We start from the raw sequence: 24,399 nt of genomic DNA, 5'->3' as shown, positions 1-24,399 counted from the left end.
AAAGAAAAATATTTGTCAAGAAATATTTTTTCATATAACAGCGTTATTGTGATATAGTTCACACACCATGAATTCCATCCATTTAAATGGTAAAATTCAGCAGCTTTTAGCATATTCACAGTTGTGCAACCATTATTATTCCAGAACGTTTTTATCACTTCAGAAAGAGCAGTGGAAATTAATGACCTATCCACCCCTCCCAAGTGGTGGTTCTAAAGAAATTTCTTGGCTAATCTTGACCATAAATTCACTTGTTACATTCCAAGAAAAATCTGGTAGGAATTCTAATCAGAATTGCAATGAATCTGTCTATCAAAACAGGAAGAATTAACGTCTTTATGGCACAAACTTCTTCTACCCATGAATATATTTCGGACCCTGTATTTTCCTCTGTCCAGAGCCTGGCCCATGGGAAGTCCTCACTACTTGTTGGGCTTGTGAATGATGAGATTCTATACATCGTTAGTTGCAGCTGTAGCCTTTCACAGAAGAGAAAAGAAACCTCAGTGAAACAAGTGACTCTCTGATGGTCAGAAAGAGTGACAGCCATTGCTGGAGTGATCCAGTGGACTTGGTGTTTGCAACCAGAATTCTCCACCACCTACAGCTAAGGGGATTAGAGTGTTCTTTTATTTTTTCTTAATGGCATTGCTTTTATTTTTACTTATTTTTTAAATTATTTTTTATTTAAGTGTAGTCAATTTACAATGTTAGTTTCAGGTGTACAGCAGAGATTCAGTTATAAACATATGCATATGTATATATATATGTTTTAGATTGTTTTTAGTATAACTCATTACAAGAAATTGAATATAGTTCCCTGTGTTATATAGCAGGTCCTTGTCATTTATTTTATATTTACTAATTTGTATCTGTTAATCCCTCCTTTCCTGCCTGCTAAATACAGTTTGCTTTCTATGTCCATGAGTCCATTTATAGGAGCACCATTTTTCCTAGTAATATATGCTCTTTGGCTGCTTTCAGTTTCAGTAATTCCATCTTATCTGTGGGCGCTTTTCTTCTGGTGGTCTTTATGTGGTTTGCACACGTGGTAATAGAGATCTTTATTTGGGAGAACTCCAGGTCTCGTGTAGTCCCTGGTACAGAATGCCCACTGAATTGATGATTGAACTGGGAAAAAAGCACAGTAAATGCTGGAATTTCCACTATGGTTGAGAATTCCAGGTTTCAATAACCTGTTTAGACAACCTTACTATTGGCTGCACCCATACTGGGTAATTTGGTGGAAATTCATGGTATGGTGGTGTAGAGACGGGGCCTTATATTCTTCTTCTCTTTCTATTTTCTAACACTCATTCTCCTGGGCCTTCCAGATCCTCCCCCAGAAGTGCCCAGGGCTGGCTTGGTGCTGCACTGAGGCAATATTTGTTAATAACGCCCTTTCCTCTTCTCCTCTGAGCCTCCGTTTCTTTCTGTGCACAATGAGCGCTTAGACTAGATAAATACTTTTCAGTTTCTTTTAAAGCCATGTTTCCTTTGAGAAACAGAAAATGCAAATATCTCCTCTCAACCCAACCCTTTAGATTTTGGTATGTCCTCCAAGGAGTGACATAGCTCTTTGTGAAAAATTGATGTGATTTTGATTGCAGGTGACACAGAAAAGACTCTTCAGAGATTTATTGCAGGGAGAGGGCAGGAAAGAGGCAGTATGTGACACTTTCTAGTGTGAGCAACGGAGCAGGGACTTGGATTTAAATACGGTGTCTGACGTGGCCTCTCTTTAATCTTGTAGAATGTGATAAACTTCTCTACCTCAGTTTCTTGATGTGTCAAGTTGGGGTGATAATATTTTAAGGCTTCTGTGAAACATTATACAAATAAGACATTTGTGTCTCGGTAGAAACAAGATCTGCTAGGGATTCAGGGATTTGTTTAAAAAAAATTGTTGTCCATAGCACTCTGTCTGTGTGTATTTAGACGTTCCTGGAGGGTGAGGGTGAGTCTAAAGTCCATTGTGGGACAGGTGGCCCATATTTCTCCGTGTCCCAGTTTACCCCCTACTCCCCAGTCCTCTTCCTCAGTCCAGGATGAAGTTCCCTAGTAGATTTACACAGAGGTCTTGTGGAAATGGCTTTTCATTTTATTGTTTCACCAAGAAGGGCTGCCATCATGATCTCTGTGGTCAGGTTTTGAAGGGCTGCCATCATGATATCTGGTAAGAATTCTATGCAATTTGGAGTTCCAATTTAATGAAAAGAAAAAAATTACAAATAGAAAATTAGAACAAGGGTGGTGACAGGGGCTCTTTTAAGTGGACACCATTAGCTTTGTTAGCTTCAGGTGCTGTGGCCTGTTGCCACGAGGACCCATCCTCTTGCTCTGAAGTTGGAGGGACTAGTGGGCTCAGTGGGAATGTTAACTGAGTGTATCTCATGGGCTGGGCATTGTCCTATTTGTACTGTGTGTTCTTTTTTGAGACAGTGAGCTCACCTAACCTCGATAACCTCTTTAAAATATTAGACTTTTAATTTTGAGATGTAATGTAGATTCCCATGTGGTAGTAAGAGATTATATGGAGAGGGCCTATGGGCCCTTTGCCCAGTTTTCTTAATGGTTCCATCTTGCAGTGTTGGGGTACAATTCATTACTGACTCACTAACAATTTGAGGTTTGTGTTATTGCCCTTATTTCTATTCACGATTAAACTGGGGCTTCGAGAAGCACGCAGGCCTGTCCAGGTCACCCACATTTTTAATGCAGAGTCGGGTGAACGTGGGCTTGGGATTTCCAGGCAGTACCATTATGATGGTTTGTGGCAGGGAGCAGCATTCACTTTGCTTGTTTATTCATTCATTCAACAAACATTTATTGAGTAAACTCTGTGGGTCAGATGCTTTCATAGAGTTATCTGATTCTTCAGCAGTACTGAGAATCAGGTAATGTTTATATTTTTTAATCTGAGAAAATTAGCTCTGAGAGGTTATAACCCCCCCAAAGGAAGTATAACTCATAAAGGAGGGATAGAACATGTGTACAGTCACCTCCTTTTATGCAGGTGGTACCCTATGCATTTTACATTTTCAAACATCCGTAATCCAGATATATTCTTGTAAGGCAAGGCTTTTTTTTTTAATTGAAGTATAGTCAAGTTTACAATGTTGTGTCAATTGCAAGGTGTTTTTTGACTTTTGAATTAAAAAATACTTTTTCAGCTGGGTAATTAGGTGTATTTACTTGTTTCATTTTTAAAATGAGGTACTGGGGTTTGAACCCAGGACCTCGTACATGCTAAGCATATGCTCTACCAATGAACAATACCCTCTACCCCAAGGCAAGTTTTCTTATCCATTATTATGAAGCTTAGGAGTTCAAATAAATTGAATAGGAATCCAGATCTTTTGATCCTACTGTGGTCCTTTTGTTTATATTCTGCTGAAGGGTGTTGGGGAAGCATTTCCTTTGTTCATTTCTTTATTCAGCATTTTTGAGCAGTGACTTTGCATCAGGGCCTTGCTAGGTGCTTGGAAATAGAAAATAAGAAATGACCTTTCTCTGCAGAGGCAGGAAGCCTAGACCAAAAGCTGGGTAATGTGATCGAGCTACAGTAGCCATATGCAGACTCTGAGGACAAACTGTACCCTTGGATTTGCTTTGGCTTCCCTTGTCTTCTGGCTGGTACACACCAGGTCACCGCAACCCAGATGGGCCCGTAGCACACAGCAGAGAATGTACCTCGATCTCCTCCCCCTCTCGGCAGGGCCTGCAACATGAGCATCCCTGACTACGTGCAGTGTGCTGAGGACCACCAGACTCGTCCCGTTGTGGTCCAATCCATAGAGATCATCTCAGAGGAGAATTTCTTTTGCATCTATCAGCTACTCACCTCGGTTAGCCATATCAGCCCTTGTGGCTCCCAGTGGACACTCTGTATCCACTACAGGCACTGCTATGTGCCCGAGAATCGGTGGAGCGTCTTCCAGAAACACCCCAAGGTCGTGGGCCTTGTCACCATTACCGAATGTCTCTCTGCCAAGGCCTTCGAGAAGCTCCACATGCAGAGGAGCTGTATGGCACATCGCTTAATGACTCTCAGCTTTTTGTCTTTGTGCAGCATGGGGAGGTAGCCGAGCAGACGCGCACCGACGTTGCCTTCAATCTAAGAGTACTGCAGGGTGGTGGAGAAGAGGATCGAGGACTTCACTGAGTCACTCTTCATCTTGCTCAAGTCCAAGTGGCTGGATGGTGGCCCCAAGAATTCTGGGGACAAGATCCCCCTCCCCTGCATCCCGTTTGAGAAGGAGGACTTCATGGGACTGGACACAGACAGCAGGTAAGTTTACCTGGAAGCCAGTCCACCTTGGCTGTGTGCTGGATTGCTTCCCTACATCCAGAAAGGGATCAGCAAGGAAGAAGTCAATCTTGTAGCCAAGGGGGGAGGGAGGTGCAGCCCGCCGGTTTCCAGACATTTCAAAGTGAATCCGCCTTTATTTCAGAGAGATCCTTTTAGGGTTAGTGTGGACACTTACTCCCGCTTTACAGCCAGGAACATGGTGGGACCCCTGGAGTTGCTGTCCAATAAAGTAGCCAAAGCCACTGATGCTAGGAGCACTGGGGAGGAGGCTGGACTCAGCTGAGATGTGCTGTAGGTCAAATGCACATCAGACGCTGAGGCTTGTCTAGTAAAAGTACATAAACTATCTCTTTACTTCCTATATTGATTACATGTCAAAATAATAGTATTTTACATACAGTAGATTAAGTAAGATCTGTTCTTAAAATCACATTCTAGTATTTGTTTTTTGTTTGTTGGTTTGTTTCTTTGTTTCAAATTTTAAACGTGGCAACTGGGAAACTTTCTTTACATGGCTCTCATTTCATTTCTGTTGGGCAGCCTGTCCTGGTACATGCTCATCCCTTTGCTTATAGATGAGATGCTGAGCCCCGAGAGGCAGAACGAGGCGCTGGTTGAGCTGTGGCTGGAGCCGCTGTCACCTGCCTCCCAGGCCCAGCACCTTTTCAGCTCAGGCCGTCTCTTCCTGCCCGACAGCCACCATGCCAAGTTAGGACATCAGAAACACCGCCAGGGACTTCCTAATGAACTCCTTATGCAGGGAAAGGCGTATCACGGTGTATGGGACAGAGCAGGGAAATGTTCATTCCCACTTTGTCCCTGTGATTAAGTCAATGGCCCCACTTTGCCTCGGAAGTACAGATGAGCTCTTCTGGGCTGCCTACCCCCCACCTTCTGCTCTGTTTCCCCATATATCTATCGTGTTGTCCCTCGGGCTGAAGAGGGTGAGATGCCTTTGCCGAGACGTGGTCCCCCTTTGCTGGGGTGAGTGAGGGAAGCTGTGTCCCCCCGGCCTACGGCCTCGGTCCTTGAGTCTGGAGAGGGCTCATGGTGGTCCCACAGGTGGCGGTCAGAAGACCTGGCATGTGCTACCGGGCCCGCTTTGGAGGTGGTGCTCTGTGATTCTTGAACTTACCTAAGATCAGATCCTACTTTCTGGTTGTTGGTAAGTTGGAGGAGAAGATGCTAGAGAATTGATAAAAAGAATGTCTAGACCAGCCCTGTGAGTGAGAAGCACAGGGGACACTAGTCCCACCTGCGAGAGCCCACCTAGCAGGCTCTGGATGAATTTTCTGTTCCTCCCCGGAAATACCTCTATGGCTTAAGGAAGAGGAGAGGCATGTCGTGGCCATGATCTGTACTTGTCCTCACAGGGCCCTGTGATCTATATGCTCGCACTCCCCATCTGCTTCTTGGAGATGAGTTGACATGTTTAGGAGCCTGGGCACTGCTGAGGGCATAGCTCCCAGCACCGTGCTACTCAGAGTCTGGCTCTGTTCACCTCACCTGTCAACTCCTGCTGAGGCCCCAGACATTAGTCAAGGTAGGTGCATCAGCGAAACCTAAGCAGGGACCACCTTCTCCCCCTGGGCAGAGTGGTGAGTGAGCAGTGGAAGCCTGGAGCCCTGCCCCAGCCCCCACGCCAGTGCCACTTCTTTTGTCATAGAAGGCACTGGTGATATTTTTGCTCAACAAATGCTTGTCTCTGAGTCTGCAGACCCACCAGAGAATGCCAGCTTGTTTTTGCCTTTGAAGTCTGCCCTTGGGACTTGGCGGAGTAGCCGGATGTGTACTTAGCCCACAGTGGTTCAGCGCATTAAACCTGCCTCCTTGTGGGTCTGTCTATTGTGGTACCATAAGGGCTCAGCCAGCATCTGAACGTCATTGAGATAACGCGGCCAGTGAGCTAGGGTCAAGCACATTCTCCTCCAGTCACTTTTACTCCATTGTTTCTTTTACTATTCCACAGTCATTAATTTTTTAAACAATGCTTTGGTGCAGGAGCAGAGCCTCATTCTCTCCTGCTACTCTTGGTGGAAGTGAGTAAAACGGTCCAGACTGAAATGCGACAACAATTTGTAGCTCAAAAGCTGCCTAGACGCTTGTAGGTCGAATTTTGGTTAGGGGAGCTGAACACGTTGTGGTCCCCCGGCAGCGCCGCTCCCCTAAGGCCCCTGCTTTCCCTTGAGCAGGAGGTGAGGTTGGGCCTCACCATCCCCGTGTCCCTGGCCTCACACACTCACATAAATTCTTGTACATGCAGTCAAAATCATTTTTGTTCTTGTGTGATTCTAATTTTCTCTTGTTTCTCTTTTCCTTTTTCTTTACTCCTTTTTCACTTGTACTGCCCAGTGAGCATGTTGTTGCTTCTGAAAATGTGGGCTGTGCACACCCTGCATTGGAAATAGCCAGATTGCCCTCCGTACAGTCTCCATCACTTTAAAAAGCAACAACTTAACAGCTGTTTTGATCCATCTATTATCTTAGTCATTTTTTATTTTCTAATTTTTTGGAATATTTGCTTTGTTAGCTCATCACCCACTGGTGTTTGATACCTGTTGAAATCCTTGCTTTTGAGGAACATGTTTGGTCCTCCTTTTATTTGGTGACAAATGCGCCCTTATTAAATTTGTTTGATTGTTTTGAAGAAGTAAGATGCGAATTGATTTTGTCGGGTGCTCAGGGATTCTTTTCATGGAGTATTTAAACTTGTAAGGTCAAACTCTGCAGCATTTTGCTCGATTCCTGCTTTTACACAAACGTGCTCGGCACGCGGTTCCTGGCTGTCGCTGTGTGACGTGCATGACGGCGCTTCCTGGCCGTCATGATGAAGTGGCCGCCACGGAGGTGACAGCTGCAGGGGACGCTGTTGGAGGAAGCGGTCACCGTTTGGTTCTTTAATTTTTTTTTTTTGCATTCAACTTCCCCGTGCCATTTACTTTACTTTGCCTTCATAAAGGGGCAGAATTGGGTCTAAAATCCATGACACTATTTGTTCCCTTTACGAGGCTGGTTTTTCTGGGTATCAGGACAACATGACCTTCTCCTAAGTAGCTGGCTCACCTGGATCTGTTGGACACAGGGACAGCTAAAAGGGCCGTAGCTTCCTCTCTACTCCAGCCAGTGGGCATTCAGAGCTGGGTCTGTGGTTTGCCTCAGCAGCCGTGCAGACCTCCCTGCCCCGGCCTTTACTTTTAACCCATGTTGGCAGTAAAGAGTTGAATCCGTTTCTGTTGCAGCTGACATCCACCACTGACAGCCGTGTCGTTAGTTTGTGGTAGTCAGTCTCCAACACCCCAGACAACCGTGAAGGAAGATGATTTGGCCGACCTAGGACCCTGGATTCTCACCCTCACCATGGTTCATCTCACCCGGTGGAAGGGTGTGGCCACCACCATCATGCTGACCATGAGGCCTTGTTTCTCCTTTCATGCTCTGGTCCAAATGTGGACACTTCATTTTTCACTGAATTTGTCTCTCTTGAGACAGGCCAGAATATCTGAATGAGTCCATCACATTCTGGGTGGGGAACAGAACAGAAGTAAGTGTCGCAAGTAGATGGAGTCTAGGCTGTCCGGGTTGGCAAATGCAGGCTGGGATCTGTGATGGCTGGGCTGTACACTGGACACAGGCCTTTCCCGTGGCTCCTGAGAGCCCATGAGTTGAAGTGATAACAGCCTTGCGTGGATTCCCCCTTCCTCATCTGCTCATTGGCAAGTGTGTCTGCTAATTAGGAGCTCCCCCAGACCTCGGGCCCTTCAAAGCTCAGACCATGGGAGAACCTTGAGCCCCTTCTCCTGGACATCCTGTGTGAGAATCCACTGCCTTCTGAGGTGAACAGCAGCAGGAGATGCCTCCCCCACCAGGGAGCACCCTACGGAGGACTGTTAGTGCACCATGCTGTGAGCTTGTGTGTTTCCGGCCATGGTCCCTACAGAACTACAGTTGAGATGGGCTTATTGATGGAAATAACAGGACTGATTCCAGGGCAGGGCCTGGGGGAGGGAACAGTGGAAATTGAATGTGACCTCAGACACCTCGGTGGGTGCTGGGGCTGTTACTAAAATGGGGAGTCTGGGAGATACCTGACAGGAATGGAATTCTAGAGTAAATGGTGGACATGAGGCATTTTTAAGATGCCATTTGTCATCCAAATTAGGACTTCAAAGAGGCACTCGGGTCGATGAGCCTGGGGCTCAGGTGAAGGAGCTGGACTAGAGATACACGTTGGGAGTCGTCATTCTTAGCTGGTGTTCACAGCCTTGCATGTGAATTAGATCATCTCGAGAGCTGCAGACTGAGGCTGAGGGGGGGCAGGGCTGTGTCTTGGTTGGAGGAAAGCCCAGACCATACAGCTTTGGTGTGTCAGTCAGTGGCGTTTGCCATTTTCAAAGCAATGCCAGTTATCCTTAAGGGGCCAGGGGCTGGACAGGGCCAGCCAGGAAGAAATCTGAAGGGAGGGTCGTGGCCACGTGTGCGTCTTGGGAAGGTGCAGAGTCTGCAGGGTACGGGAGGGTAGACTCCTCAGATGCTAGAGTTGCAGTGAGGAATGGGGAGAAGTTAGTCACAATCACCTGTGAGGGAGGGAGGGAGGTCTAGGGAGCCCCACCTTACCGGACTCGCTTTCCCATGAACAGAAGGCAGTCAGACAGAGGATCTGAGGTGAGAAGGGATGGGCACTGGGAGGGGAGCCAACCTGGAGAATGGTGCTTGCAAAATTCTGGAATAGTCTCCCTGAAAAATAGAGTTAAAAATACCCAGACTCTTAAGAACATTGTTAGTGACTTGGGAGGAGGCAGTTGTTTTTCTGGCCTCCTAAGGGTAAGGCATGTATCCAGGGATACACAGAAGATACGGGCAGTCTGTTCCGGGGGCTTGATCATTACCGGGGGAACAGTGCAAGTTTAAAGGGGGAAAAGGGCAGCGGAGGGAAACTAGCCAGGCCCCGTGTCAGGTACCAGTCGGCCGCCCTACTTGCGTGTTGCATTCACATCCATGCCTCCCAGGTGGGCGCTGACAGCCCCCTTTTGGGGATTGGGAAGCCTTCTCAGAGGGGTTAAAGAATTGGTCCATTTAGTGACTAGTAAATGCTGTAGCAGGATTCAAGCAGGGCCTTGTCAGAATTCAAGGGCATGTTCTCTCTACTGTTTCCAGTACTTCCCTGTTATACCTGGAATGGTGAAGTGGGTCAGTTTTGGAGCCTTTCAGAAAAAGTATGATTTAAGCGCCTCTGGACTGTTTCACAAAGCTCAGCATTCTTTGATGGTTCTGAAGCACGCAGTGATTTTCGCCCCAGAGAGGTAACGTCTAACTCCTTTGATGATGACGTGGTTGCAAATGGTGTACAGGTGCAAAACCAGACTTTGCAGCTTCTGAAGGGAAACTCTCCAGTTCTCCCTTGGTCGTCTTTCTTCCTCGGGATGTATCTGTGCTGCAGCATAGGCCTGAGCTTTCCATATGGAGTGAGAGTTTAATATCCGATGTTAGCATAAAACGGTCAGATGAAGAAAATCGACGTTGACAATTTATTTTTGGGTTTCATTAGTCAAAATATACTATCAGTTAATGGCCCATATAGCAAATGAAATTGAGTACAGGACATTGCATTTCTTACTTTCTATTTAGAGTTCTCTTACAGAATAATGTTGCCTGCTTTGGAACATCAGCTCCACCACTCACGGCACCTATCAGTGTGTTGGTGTGATTGCATTTACAGAGTGAATGTAATCTGGGCTTCCTCAGCCCCAAACACTTCAGTGCAGAATCACGGGCTGTAGACGTCTGTTAGTCACGCAAATACTTCTAAAATTATATGATTCCAGAAAAGAAAGAAGAGAGAGAGAGAGATTGCCTTTATCAAATTTCCTTTCAGTTCTAAATGAAAACTGTTGTTGAGCAGCTCTGGTTTCCTTTGGATAAGAATATATACATTTCTTTGCATGTAACCTGGGTTTTGGGCTAGAACACCAAGTTCTTGCTGTCCACAAGCCACAAAAATAGTAGCCAAATTGCACACGTGTGAAATAGTTTATACCTTTTTCTGAGAAAGTATCCTTGAATTTGGGACTTGGGCTGTGATTTCTGCTTTTTGCTTCCCCCACCTGTCTTGTAATCTCTCACTCCTTCCCACGTGGTTCCCAAGTGTTCGTGGTCTCAAAGGAGCGGGCAAACACCCAGTTGGTCACCATGTACTGCTGCTATAGATAGAGCCCAGACAAGACCTAAAGGACATTATCAGAGAGGACTTCCTGGAAGAAATGGGCTGTACATTCAGTTGTGAGGACAGAGTAAGAGTCAGCCAGGAGAAGGAGTCAAGAATGTGTCTCAGATCGCAGGGGCAGCCCGGGCAGAGGCCTGGAGGCTTTTGGCGTGGGGACCCGGGGAGAGTGCCCTGTGCGGTCCAGGGTGGAGGGAGCCCCTGCTGGGGAGGACACTGGAGAGAGTCCGGGGTGTAGGGCTTTGGAAGAAGTTGAGTTTTACTAGAACTGACACAGTAGGCAGTGAAGGGTGTCAACAGAAGTGACCCTCAGGAAAGGTACTTCTGGTTTTGCTTCTGATATACTACAGACAAAAGGGTCGGGACGGGCGAGAGCAGGTATGTCTGTCCCTTTGAGATCCAACCCGTCATTCATTTATTCATAACACGTGCACTTCAGTGAGTCTAGGGGAGAGAGAGTGTAGCCACATAAATAAGCAAAATGTATTTGCTTCTTGAGAGCTTAGCGTTGTCAGTTAGCCTAGAATGTTCTAGGAAGAGAGGAACAAATTGTGGAGGTTGGAGGGAGGGAAGGCTTCCTTGGGAAACAGTCAAAATGAACCTGGAGGCAAGTGGGAAGTAGGAGCAGGTCAGGGGGCTCCTGAGGTCACTGGGGACCTATGTACTGAGATGAGGCTGGGCGAGCAGGGTCTGGGGTGGGGCTAGAACTCTACCAGGGAGCCTCTGAACTGTTTGAAGTGGGGTTGATGTAATCAAATTTGTGCTTTGGGAAGGCTGTCGTGGCTTTGTGTGTGTGTGTAGCGGGGAAGAGGTGGAGGGTGCCACCAACTGGGGGATCATTTGAAGACCATTCACAGGCTGGGATATGGGCTTCGGGGCTACTTGGGGACGGCAGGGGCAGTGTGGATGCCGGCTTTTCTTATGGGGGACTTGTTAGCGGGGCTGCCCTAGAGGCACATTGTGGCTGGAAGAAAACTGATGGAGGCTGCCAGGGGGACATTCCTCTTCTCTCTTCCCATGCCTAGTGTGATTATCTTAGCTCAGCCAACATTTGGAACAAAAGAGCTAATCTCCAGGGTTGCCCAGGCCTTTGTAGAGCTCCTTCGAGTGAGATCTGATAGGATTTAGGTTTGTGTTCAGATCTGGATGTTCACTTAGCTAGAAACGTCCTGTCATTTCGATTTCCATAGGGGTTTTTATTCCTGATAAAGATTGCTTTCTTGGTGAGAGGAAAATTATTACAGCTGTTGTCTTTTTCAAAAAAAATCATATGTTTTAAGAGCTTTAATATTCAAAAGAATAGGAATATATAAAATATTTAAGGAAGTCTTTGGTGTGGTTTCTTTGCTTTCTGAGCTAATGTGGACTTAGAGCCTTTGTATTACTTAATAGCACATCCTTGTCAGTATTTAAAGAGCTGTTAGTGAGCACCCCAGGCCCCACCTCTCAAAGAATCGTTAAAGTTTGCTCTGAAATAGTGAGGTCATAAACGTCTTGTTTTCAGAAATCAAAAGGTTTTAAATACGCACCATAGCTCCATTTATAAAATAATAATAAGTTCAAAATTAAGAAAATGGAGGATAATTGATTTTTTTTAAAGCCTAAACATAAACTTTCTTGTGCTAATTTTGCAACTGGAAATTTTGAAAAGAAAAATCCAACTGCAATATCATCTACGCGGTATATATATATGGGTTTCACGTTTGAAAAGTAACTGCGCAGTGGTTTTCAAAGTCAGGAGCATTCCAGCTCAAATACTGGCAGTGGTGGCTGCTGGTTTTCAATGGAAGAGCCTAAATTTGCCTTCTTAGCTTTTTTTTTTTTTTGTACTGAGAAGGTTGAGTAGTGCTTTGCCAGCATGATTTTCGGGCAATTTGAGGACAGATGTCGTGTTCCAGCAGTGAGATATTTCCATGCATTTTATTTTCTGGACATCACCAGGGCACATGTGGGGTTTGTGCCTGCAGGCTGGAATGCTGCAGGACTCCCTAATCCATCACCATTATGTCCTGGTGCTGCTCCGGTCAGTGAATGATTTTCTGTGACTTGGAGGTAATGTGGTCTGATGGTGATGATCAGACGTGCAGTTAAATGCTATTAATTGAAATAAGAGTAACCTAGAAACATTGCTCTAACAATACAGGATGAGGGAGGAGGATTGGCTGAGCTGCTTGCAGTGGGATGTCTTCTCAGGTGACTCCCTCACCGTGATTCCTGCCAATATCCGCCCCAGCCCTGCACGGTAGTCCTGCCGAAGCAAGCAAGCACTTTGCTCAGAAACGCACTGAATTTCCTTGCGCCTCTGTTTGTTGGCTTTTTTTTGAAAACACATTTTGCCCTTTGCTTAAATGCCATCCATGCTAGTCACCCCTTACACTCATTCTTCTGGACCTCGTCCATACATAGCTGCTGAATGGATGAACAGAATGTAGTATCTCCATGTAGTGGAACATTATTCACACGTAAGAGTGAATAAAAAAGAAAAAAAAAAGAGGAAAATGAAAAATGCCACCTGTTTTGGGAAGTCCACCCTGACTGTTCAACCCACACTTTTCCCTTTGAAACACAATCACTTATGCTCCACTCTACTCTTTTTGATAGTACTTACCACCTTCTAATAATCTTTAACGTTTCCAAAAAAAAAAAAAATAAAGAGATGCTGATGCCACTTCAAAATATACAAGCCTTGCTAACAGCATGTTAATTGAAAGGAAGCAGACACAAACGGCCAGATATTGTTGATTTCAGTGATCTGAAAAGCCCAGAAAAGGCACATGCAGAGGCAGAGAGCAGGTGATGGTTGGAAGGGGCTGGGTGGAGGGGGATTACGGAGTGAATGCTAGTGATAGGGGGATTCTTTTGGGCTGATGAAGTGTTCTGGAAATAGAAGGTGTTGAGGGCTGCACAACTGTGATTGTGCAGAAGACTGCTGAGCGCTGTGTCTGGGAGTGCCTGTTGTTGGGGCATCTTTATTTTGTTCACATCCTGCAATGTGAAGGGCCATCTTCTGCTGTGGTCATTCTACTCCTGTGAGTGGTGAGGGTCAGGACTTTGTAGAGTCCTGTTTCTTTTCTCCCTCTGGCTGAGTGTAGGCAAAAAAATTTAAGCCTGAGAAAGTGCTCCATCTACAGAAATGTCTTTCAGTTTTGCCTGGTGTAAAAATCTTGAGAGCTTTTAACCGTTGAGGCTAGTCTGTGGGGGTAAATAGCCTATGAAGCCTGGGTGAGCCCGGGAAGAGCCGCGCTTCCCTCCCAGACACGGGTGGGGATATCACCCCCTTTCAGGCAGTGAAGGGCCCAGACCCGTGGGCAGACTTGACAATCGTGAATATTTACGTGTATCCGCTGCTTCATCTTGGATATTAATTTCAAGCTGAGTCAGTTTGTGACGGCAGCCTCATCCTACATCAGGAATTTATAGTATCTGCTCTTTGAGGTGAAGACCTGACAGACTTGATTATTTAACAGTCTGCTTTGAATTGATATCTCAGATTCCTTTGTCAAAAGCAAAACAGCAGAAATACAGACGTCCTTTAATTCCAATGTGGCCTGGAACGGGTTTAGTGTCTGTGCCTCAGTGGCCTTATCTGCGTGTGGGGAAGATGATAACAGTGCTTCCCTCAGAGGAGCTGGTGAGGGGAGAGTGAGAAGCACAAATGGAGGACTTACACGAGATGCTCATAAATGACCGAATTTAGTGCTCTCCGCCTGGTGAGGCCTTAGGGGTAGAGATGTCAGAACAGAGCAGTCCTAGCCGGAGCTCGATACGTGATGGTAGCTGTTATGATCAGTATCACCACTGTGGGTTATCAGGTAGTTTTAAGACTTGATAATATGATTTCATGAATAATGTTAAAAGACTAGACATCTCAGATCCAGTTTACATAGTCCTCAAGATTTCTTCTGAGAATTGGATGGTTTCTTCCCTATCTTAAATCTGAGATGAGTCTCTAAAAATTTCCGTATTCCTCCATCCTTTTGCTTTAATTCTCTATTTCTTAAAAAACAAAGTTTTTAGATGGAGTTACTGGGGACTGAATTGAGGGCCTCATGCATGCTAAGCACATACTCTCCCAAATGAGGTATAATCTCTTCCCTGATTTTTTTTTTAAATTTACATCTTAATTTTCAGAGGTTAGAGGCCTCTAATTATTTTTCTGGAGACTTGTCCATGAACCTGTAAATCTACAATTAATGGACAAAATTTGGTTTATTAAAAAAAAATCTATAGAATATTCTACAGTCCACCCAAAAGGAAATACTCATGGACATAAAATGTTTCTCCTTTAAGGTGATTTCTCCTGTTTGGTCGAGCTTAATTTGTTAACAGCCATCCTCATCATCATAATGACCAAACTCGCTGTGAGTGGACGCCTAACTGAGGCTAAAATGCTTTGCTCATATTTTACTTCATAGCAAGTGTTTGATTGTAGGTATCAGTGTCTCCTTTTTTGTAGCTGAGGGATTGAGAGATGGGTCAGCTTGCCCCAAATGACACGCAGCTGGCGGTGGCTAGCTCGATGCTGGAATCCAGGCTGCACAGGATGAATTCTCAATTGCTCCTCTAATCAGCTTCCCGTTGAGTGTTTTCCCGAACTCCTGTGAGCCCATAAATGACCGACTTTAGCTTTCTCAGCCTGATGAGGTCTTCAAAGGAGAGACACCAGTGAGAATGAGAGGCAGAGTGGCATAAATTAAAATTGTACATTTTCACAAATGTTTTATTCTCAGGTAATGACTGTAAAGGAAATAGTTTTTTAATTTAGTGCTTTGTGAGAACTAAAAACAAAACATTTAAAATAACTATTGTGCAAGAGAGAAGTGGTCTTTGAAAGTCCAACTGTTGCTAATGATGTTACTTGTTTTTTCTAGTGGTGCTTATTTACTGAAAAATTTCCAAACACTGAATTTGTTTTATGTAGTCTTAGTATGAAAGAAAACTTTGTCAGTGAGTATTGTAAGTAAAATCCTTACTCTTTTCTTTCCTGATGATGAATATCTTAGTTGTTTACATGGCTTAAGTATATTTCGTCATTTGTGAAATTTGAGTAATATGGTTTACCTTGTCTGACTGTGAGAGCTGGACGCCTTGTATACAAAGCACCGTAGAGGTGCTTAATAAAAATGTGCTTTCACAGTGACTGATAGTTTAGAAGTATCAACTCTGAATACTAAAAAGGGTAGCTTATTTCTGATGCATATTCAATATGTGTATATATGATATACATTAATATGGCTTAAAGTAACTAGGATTGTTTTTTTTAAGTGCAGTATGAAGCTTTAATGAAATCTGTGTCATTCTAGTGAGACAGGGACTACTTAAATTGCCTTAAGCAGACGACCTTGAAGATTATTTACACAGAATGTAAGCTCAGAATTCATGTTGCCGTGTAACCATCCATCAGACATTTAATTTCTCGGGATTCTGACCAGAACCATTAAGTTTAGAAAAATCCACATTGATTATTATCAGGGAATAAGCTTCTCTCTTTTGTGACTAAAGAAAATTTTGATTTTTTTCTGCACTCTTTTCAGGTTTTAAAATTTCAAAATTTTGATTTGACATGTCACTTTTTTAATAGAGATAATAAAGCTCATGCTGTTTTAATATGTAAATAAATGTTTTTGTATTTCAATACCCTTCTATGATTTCCTGGCTCTTTGAGAAGTATTTTGCAAGATACTTAGATTACCTACTGTTGGAAAAATACAGACGTGACTTTTATGAATATAGGCCTAGTACAGTTCTGTTGGTTTTTACTACAGTGCAAGACATGAGACCTAGGAGAGCTTTGCTGCTGATTGCCAGGAGGACAGATCTCAGGTCTCAGTCTCCCCTCGTGTAAAATGAAGTGGCTGGACTGGATTCTTTCCTCTTCTAAGATGAGCTTCCATGAGCCTATGTCTTTTGTTTATATTTAGGAGTATTAGCAATATCAGATTAAATACTGAATACCCCTCCATCCCCCCGAAGCAAAGTGCAGTATATGCTACATAAGCTTCTAGTTATCTGATTCTCGTTTCTCATCTTACAGTCAATTTTTGTGTTGCATGTTTCCCGGCAACCTGGAAGGTCTTTTTAGCCATAGGTGGCGCTGTTGCAACTTTTTACAGTCTTAATTTTTCTGTTTGTAAAATAAGGCTTAAACAATGTGATTTTATTTTGATTCCTTTGCTTAATGCTTCAGAATAGCACAACGTCCATTATGTCTTTCTACCTGGAAAATTTTTTCTGCTTATATCATAGTTTTATTCTTTTATCTCGCTGTGAACATTTCAGACTTGCTGTGCAAACAATGGCAAAATCGGGCTTTTCTTCTAGTGTTAGAAACCAGTGAGCCGGGATATTATAAAACAGCTAGAAGCTGCCTCTGGAGCACCATAAAGCTGAAAGGTGTGTTGAGTTCCCTGAGTATTGACCCCGCCGCTGTGTGTTAATTGGTGGGAGTTGATTTGGTACATATATGATGGGGTGTAGTTTCTTGACTTGGGTTTGCCTGCACGTGCTGACACTGAACCATGTGATCCTGAGTCAGCTCGCTCTGAGTTTTCCCCTCGTCTGTGAGAAGGGGACACTCATATCTGCTTTGTAGAATTGTGAGAATTAGTAATTATGTAACATGTTTACCACAGTGGGTATGTCAAGAGAGCTCATAAACTTTAGCTGCTGTTTTGTGTGCAGCCATCATTTTATAGTCTTTGGTAATTACAAAGAAACAAGAAAGTAAGAAAAGCTGATTTTATGATGAAAGATATTTGAGGACGTTCCATAATTCCTACACCCATAATTTAGCATCAGCAGAGTCAGAACTGTTACACAGTCGCCCTGGACCAACGTTAAGCCACAGAAATTTTTGTTACTTCATATATGTTGGGGCCTAAGGGGAACCAATACTTATACACATGTTGTCTCCAGCAGCCAACTGAGAGATGACACAAAAGGGTAGGCAGGCGATAAATGTCTTCTTTGTTACTGATGAAGCCACGTTCTCCATGAACTTCAGGGCTGTGGATAAATGAGTGTCATGATACTGTGTCCCAGAAGTAGAGACTCACCCTGTCCCAGGTATCTCTGGGCCACAGCAAGCCTTCCCTTGAGAGAATGAGCCCCATCATGCACAGGGCTGTTCTGCAATGGAGCTGAGCATCCAGGGTGCTTCCCTAGGGTAGTCAACACTGGAGGGAAAGGAAGGGTTTCACATGCCCTGCTTGTCTCCCCGGAATCACAACTCAATCTGTTAATGTGAAGAGGGCTAGCTGTGGGCCAGGGGTCAGGGCTGTGAAGGGAGTAGCACTCTGCATGGCCCAGAGGAGTGGGGAGGAGGTATCCCTTCCATCAGTTTAAACAGGTGGTGGGATGGAACAGAAGGGTTCATCCCATGAGTTTATAAAAGGAGAAATAAGAATTTCCTTTGGGTATTAGTCTAGCCAGGAAACACAGAAGATGATTAGGAAGGAGACTTGTAAACCACTGTAATATTAATTTGACATTTGTTGAGCACCCAAAATGTGCTACATTTTTTTCTGAGCGTTTTACAGAAATGAATCCTTCAATCTTCTCAACAAGCGAGTAAGGAAGGTTTGATTGTTATCCCAGTTTCACAGTGTGGAAATTGAGGCACACAGAGGGTAAGTTGACCAAGGTCACAGAACTAGTAAGTGGCAGAGCAAGTATTTTAACCCTGGCTGTATGGTATTGTGGCTCCCAGAATGGGCTTTGGGTGTTTAGATGTATCTGCATCCCTCGATTTCTGTACGTCTGTGCATCAATTAGCCCAGAAAGGACAGGGAAAGGAGAGTTACACAGGTGCTCACAGTCGTGTCTCGGCAACTGTCCACGAAGAGTGCACCGTGATTAGAATTAATTGTTTTCCAGGCAGCAGATCTGTTGGTATAACAGAAATTTAGTCCATTGAATTCATCTAGAAATCCTTCCTGCTCTGCTTCTGTCCACACTTGCCATGTGACTGCCTGCCCGTGTTTGGGCCGTGGAGGAGAACATATACTCATGGTTGAACTCTGATATTGCAGTCTGGTTCATAGTTTCACATCTTCTGTTACATTAATAAGTTAAATTTCTGGTTTTCTTGCATCAGTGTCTCATGAGTTTGGTTAATGTGAAACCAGTCCATGGGAGCCCAGGGGTTATGATGGTATAAATTTTTAGCACGTTGTGGCACTTCTAGCCATGCAGACATGACTGGGGGATGTACGCCTTTCTCACTGATTTCTCCCAACAGCAGGGTCCTCTCACGGATGTGAGGCTGGGAGCTCTCTGAGTAGCTCAGTCAGAGGCCAAGTCCACCAATCCGAAAATGATGAAGTACCTGGAAGTGGGTTTAATAAAAGTAAAGGGCTTCCAGGTAGTCCGATGGGCTGTTCAAGAAATTTGGTGAAAAGCTGTCCACTGTCTGTGGTTTAGCTGCTTCTTTGCTATTGAAAAGTCTGGAGTAGATGAAGGGATTTTAAAAAGCAGAAAGGAGTGATTTCAGGTGGTACATCCACACCGGTGAGAAGTGATGGATGACCGCCTGTGTGAGGCACAGACAGAGTCTTACAAACTTCATAAAACAGCTTCAAATGCTCTGCCATCTGAGTGTGCTTCATATGGGGTCCAGTTCATCACTGGTCACGCTGTGAGGGCAAGTAACTGACGATGGCAGAAAGGACACGGAGGCATCAAAAAGGTCTCACTCATGTTCCCTGTTTAAAGAATGTGGCACAGTGTATTATATTTGAGCTGGTTTTTCACTGAACAGTTTTTAGTGTTTTCTGGGACTCCCCAGTGCCCCAAGGTTCCATGCAGCTGGGTGTCCCCTCATTGCAGCTCCGTCAGCGCTTGCCCTGGGCTGATGTGGTGTCACGGGAAGCAGGACGGTCAGCGTCCCCGGCTCCTCTGAGCTCCGTCTCCTCATCTGCAGAGCCTGGTTTCCCATCCGTGTCTACTTAGTAGGGTTGCTGAGAATCACACGTGATGGTTATCAGGTGTGATTTCTGGTTGTCTCTGCGATTGGCAAATAGCCAATAATTGATAGAAACTCTTGTTTTTTTTTATTGTAATTGTGTCTCCTAGATTGCAGTGGTTTTTAGTCTGCATTTTTTTATAACTTTACTCATTTTTAAATATGCCCTTATTTTATTTATTTTTTTTGAGGTACTGGGGACTGAAGCCAGGACATTGTGCATGCTATGCAGGTGCTCTACAACTGAGTAATACCCACCCTCCTTTTCTGCACTTAAAAATAAATATTGCAATACACAAAATAGCTCTTAAACTCCATCATGGGACCTGGTCTCTGTATAGGCAAATGAACACGTATACTATTTCAATAAGAATAAATGCTGTTGAGACATAAGTTTCTGAATCTGTTAATGTGCTTAAAAACGATCATAGCTAGTGATAAACACGAGACTTAGATCCAGGACTTTTTAGGGTATGTTTTGCCATCATGGGAAATTACATTCTACCGAGAAGGCTAATTGGGTCTCTTTGATATTTGGATGGTTTAGCAGGTGATCAAGGCTTTCCAAAGCTGACAGTTTTGTATTTTAAACTAACTACAAAGTTATCTTCTAGAAGATGGAAATCCTAAGCTTGTGAATTTCCCAGTAATCCAGGGGGTATGTGTCTGTGTCTGTGTCTGTGTGAACGTTTGTGTGTGTGATTTCAGGAATGTAGAAATAAGTTCCATATAGACTTCTGATATCTTTCTCTTCCAGTTCAAGGTTTAAGCATATACTTACACAAATAAATTGATTTTCTTTTGTCATTTGGCATATTGGCGGGAATAAGAGGTTCTCATACTTGTTTCAGAAGGGTTGGGAAGCATGAGCTTAGAAAACGGGAGGAGAAAGAGGCAGGGAGACACTTCACACTTTGTGCAGTATATGAGAAACGGTAGCTTTTCTTTTCTCTTTTCTTCTAAAGCAAACTGGCTCTGAATTGTAACACACTATTACTCAGAATTGCTTTTCTAATCAGATACAAGTGCCTCAGATTTTTCAAGGCAACATGAATGATGAAATGTGTTTTAGCATTTATCTTTAAAAGTAGTTTTATTTCTCAAGTAAAAGACTATAGCCTGTTTCTTCCAGCGTCTCAAGAAATTCTCATTGATCTATGTACATGTTCTATGTGCTTATTTTCTTTTCTTTTTTTTTAAGTGCTTGTTTCATTGTGGTGTGAATCAATGTTTAAAATTTCTGGATTTTGATCTTTAGAAAATGCTGATATATCAGAACTGTTAAAAACCTGATTGTTCTTTGGTCCTTGTTTGGTGGGGCACCCTATTGATTACTCTTGTCTGTTAAAGAGAGAAATTCTTCCTCTAGCCTGCAGATCATTAAGTGTATGGTTTGCAGTATGCCTTTAAATTTCATTGAATGCATTGAACATGATTGTCCAGTGAATTTTGAGTTGACTCATAGTAATGACTTTGCTTTGATTCTGTGGCTTTTGCTCCTCTCCACAAGAGCTTGAATTCTCTGTTGCATTTTGTATACGTGTTCTTCACAGTGGAAGAAATTTTGCATTTTTTACAGAGGTGGTTTTTCCTAACACCTCTGAATGCCTTCTGTAATTGATACAAAAAAATCTGTTATTTCAATGCTTAATTATTTCATAAACTAATTTTTGGCTTAATCAGAAACAATGACAGAGTGATAATAAAAAATAGGAAAACTTTCCTTCCTTTGAAGAATAGAAATCAGGTGGTCAGGCTCACCCATGCTTTGGGCCTGACACACTTAATCTCATGTCATTGTGTATCATGATTCGGAGATGGAGTTGCTTCAGGTTTATTGATTTTTGTTTTAACATTTGTGTTGAATTCTTTCTCCAGGCTTATGTATCCTGTTGGGTTTGTTGAAACTGTAGAAGGGAAACAAAAGCTTTTTTTGGTTTCCGGAGGCCTGAGTTGCTGATGATAAGGGTTGAGGGTGGGCTGAGGAACAGAGTGACACTCCCTCTGCTCCCAGCTGAAATTGATGAACAATGAAATCAATTAAGTGTATCGGTATTTGACCAATAGAAGTTAGCGAGCCCAAACTGGCTAGTTATGCCCAAAGAAAGTACTGAATTCACCTGCAGAATTAGGTGCTTTACCAAGAAGAAGCAGCTTAGAGCAATCAGAAAAATCAGTCCTATGATGAGATATAAAGTAAATATAATATCTTTTATTTCTGAAACTTTTCTACGTTAAGTTGTGTAGAGCTAAAATTAAGTTTCAAGCACCAGGAGTTAACAGTGTGGGTGGTTCTGTATGATCATTATTCAGGAATGTGCCTAGACTCTGCTAGAGTGGCTGAAGCTGGCAGGAAAAGACCCAGAGCCAGGATTTGTCACCTTAGGGTGTCCTCCATAATGGTTCCATGTGGGAGCCCATGATTGGGTTAACAAATTGTAACAGACCCCAGCCGCCTGTCAAATTTAAGAAGAAAACGTATGCTTAGTAACTGCTTTGCAAGCAAGTGCCTGTGCATCCTCACTCCTGTCTCCTTGCCTTAAAAAGCAGAGATAATGCTTTGCTTGCGTAGATGATGTTTTAGATAGCACTCTGCTCATCGCAAAGCAATGACCCAGGCCCACAGCTATAAAGGCTGGGCTTGTGTGCAGTTAGATACTCTATTATCCCCCAAGCAAGGACCTAGCTGGTCTGGTGGTCTGCTTTGTAATTCACATGTCTAAAGAATGTATCTTATTCCCCTCACCCCATGACTTACCTAAAGATACACTAAGCCTTTGTACTCATGGTGGATTCTACAATCTCTGTCTCATCCTTCTTTCCCCAAGTTCCTGCTTACTATCACACAACTGTTAATGACGTTTTCCTTTGATTATACACAATAAATATGGGATCATTTGAGAGGCTCGTGGAGTTGGGTCCCTACGCCCTCTCTCTTTCGTGACTTTTTCCACAGAGTCTTGAGTATTCATTCCCTGTACGTAAGACTTCTGCCAGCCAGAACCCACAGTTCCAGGTGAGAAGGATGCAGGCTTTATCTCTCCTACCTCTAGGGAGAGAGAGTAGAAAATTGAGATCTGCTCTTCCGTGGTCCCTTCCTGCCCCAGGTCTGCTCCAGTTCACCTGCAGCCTTCTGGCCTCTGCTCACACTGCCTCTGTCCCAGGACTGACAGCAGCCTTTTCTTCCCTGGTAAACATTTCCTGTGCCTTTTAGAAGTTGGTCTCTTCTCTGCAATACAACCCTGGCAGATGTGATGGTGGTAAACGTGCTGGAGGGCAGTCACTTGGGGACTGCCAGGAGCCATGCTGATTCTCCTGAGTCTCTCATTCGGGGTTACAGAACTGTCGAGCAGCAGAGGAAGCCCTTTAACGTGAGGCCAGCTCAGCATTGCATCACTTTCATTTTATTTTTGAATTTTCAGTGGAGAAATTATTTGTAGCAAACTGTTCCAGATTTTTGGCTGCCTGCTTTCCTCACCACCATTTCCTTGTTGGCTCTGGTGCTTGTTGTAAGAACCAGGTTTCTTCTCTGGTTATTTCTAGCAGCTGGGCTTGCCGAATCCTTGATCTGCATTTGAAGCAGAATGCTTCTTCGTGATGTCAAGCTGATTTTCCTATTTCTGAATATTTCGTGTACACTCAGCAACTCTTTCAAGTGAAATGCTCTTGTCCAATTCTGTTAGCCCATATTTGCCGATCTCCTGCTTTCATGCTGAGGGCAGTTTCTTCTTCCTGTAATAAAAGTTAGCAATTTGCATTTACTATTTGAAGGTTCTGGCCCTAGGTGCTTTTGTCCTTAACAGTTTTAATACAATTCACCCATTAAAATGTGCAGCGGTTTTTACTCAAAGCCCAGAATTGTGCATCGCAGTCAATCTTAGAATATTTTCATCCCCCAACAGGAAGCCCTGTATGCACAAGCAGTCATTCCCATCTTCCTCATCCTCCCCCAGCCCCAGGCAGCCATTGTTCTCTCTCTATGGATTTGCCTGTGCTGGACATTTCATGTAAAACAAGTTATTTCATGTAAATGGAACTGTCTATTGTGACTGACTTCTTTCACACTGAGTAACTTTTTCAATGTATTTCCAGGTTGTGGCCTGGGTCAGTACTCTATGCTTTGCTATTGCCGAATTATATTCTACTGTATATCTGGGCCCTACTGTTTACCCATTCATCAGGTGATAGTCGTTTGTGTTGTGTCTGCTTTTTGTTTGTGAAGAGTAATGGCGCCGTGAATACTCCTGTAGGAATTTTTATGTGGACATTTGTTTTCAGTTCTCTTACTTGTGTGACCAGAGAGCAGAAATGCTGGGTCATTCATAAACCAAATGTTCAACTCTCTGAGGACCTGCCAGGCTGTTTTCTAAAGTGGCCACCCTGTGTTACATCCTCAAAAGCAAGGGCTGCGCGCTCCGCTTCCTCTGTGTCTTCATTAGTGCTTGTTACACATTTTTTTTATTATAACCTATTGTAGTAAGTGTGAAGCGGTTTCTCCTAGTGGTTTTGACTTGATTTCTTTTACAGCTAATGATATTGAACATCGTTTGATTGTGCTTATTGGCCATTTGTATATTTTCTTTGAAAAATACATTTTCAGATACTTTATACACATTTTAATTGAGTTCTCTTTTTCTTGTTGAGTTGTAGGAGTTTTTTCTTTTATTTGAAGATACAAATACTTAATCAGATAAATAATTTGAAAAAATTTTCTCCTCTCTGATGTTTTTTCACCTTCTGGATGGTGTCCTTTGAAGCAAATTTTTAACATTTGATGAACTCCAATTTATCACTGTTTTCTTTGTTCCTTGAGCTTTTGGGGTAATATTTAAAATCTGAGGTATTTTATTTAAACTTTTATATAAAAAATAACTTAATTCTTAAGACTGTTCTAGGAGATGGGTGCTG

At 43.5% G+C, this 24,399-nt stretch overlaps 1 protein-coding gene across 1 annotated transcript in view; it reads left to right on the top strand.

Annotated features, from left to right (window-relative positions):
• The window catches only part of LOC140690342 (uncharacterized), a 141,967-nt gene that overhangs the window by 65,230 nt on the left and 52,338 nt on the right, over nucleotides 1–24,399 (top strand). The window contains exon 15 of the mRNA XM_072952050.1: nucleotides 4,073–4,291. The gene's annotated coding sequence lies outside the window, so the exon portion shown is untranslated. The remainder of the gene's footprint in view (nucleotides 1–4,072; nucleotides 4,292–24,399) is intronic.

The sequence above is a fragment of the Vicugna pacos genome, chromosome 30, assembly GCF_048564905.1.
Source record: "Vicugna pacos chromosome 30, VicPac4, whole genome shotgun sequence".
Taxonomy (NCBI): Eukaryota; Metazoa; Chordata; class Mammalia; order Artiodactyla; family Camelidae; genus Vicugna; species Vicugna pacos.
This window is presented reverse-complemented; position numbering and strand designations above follow the sequence as displayed.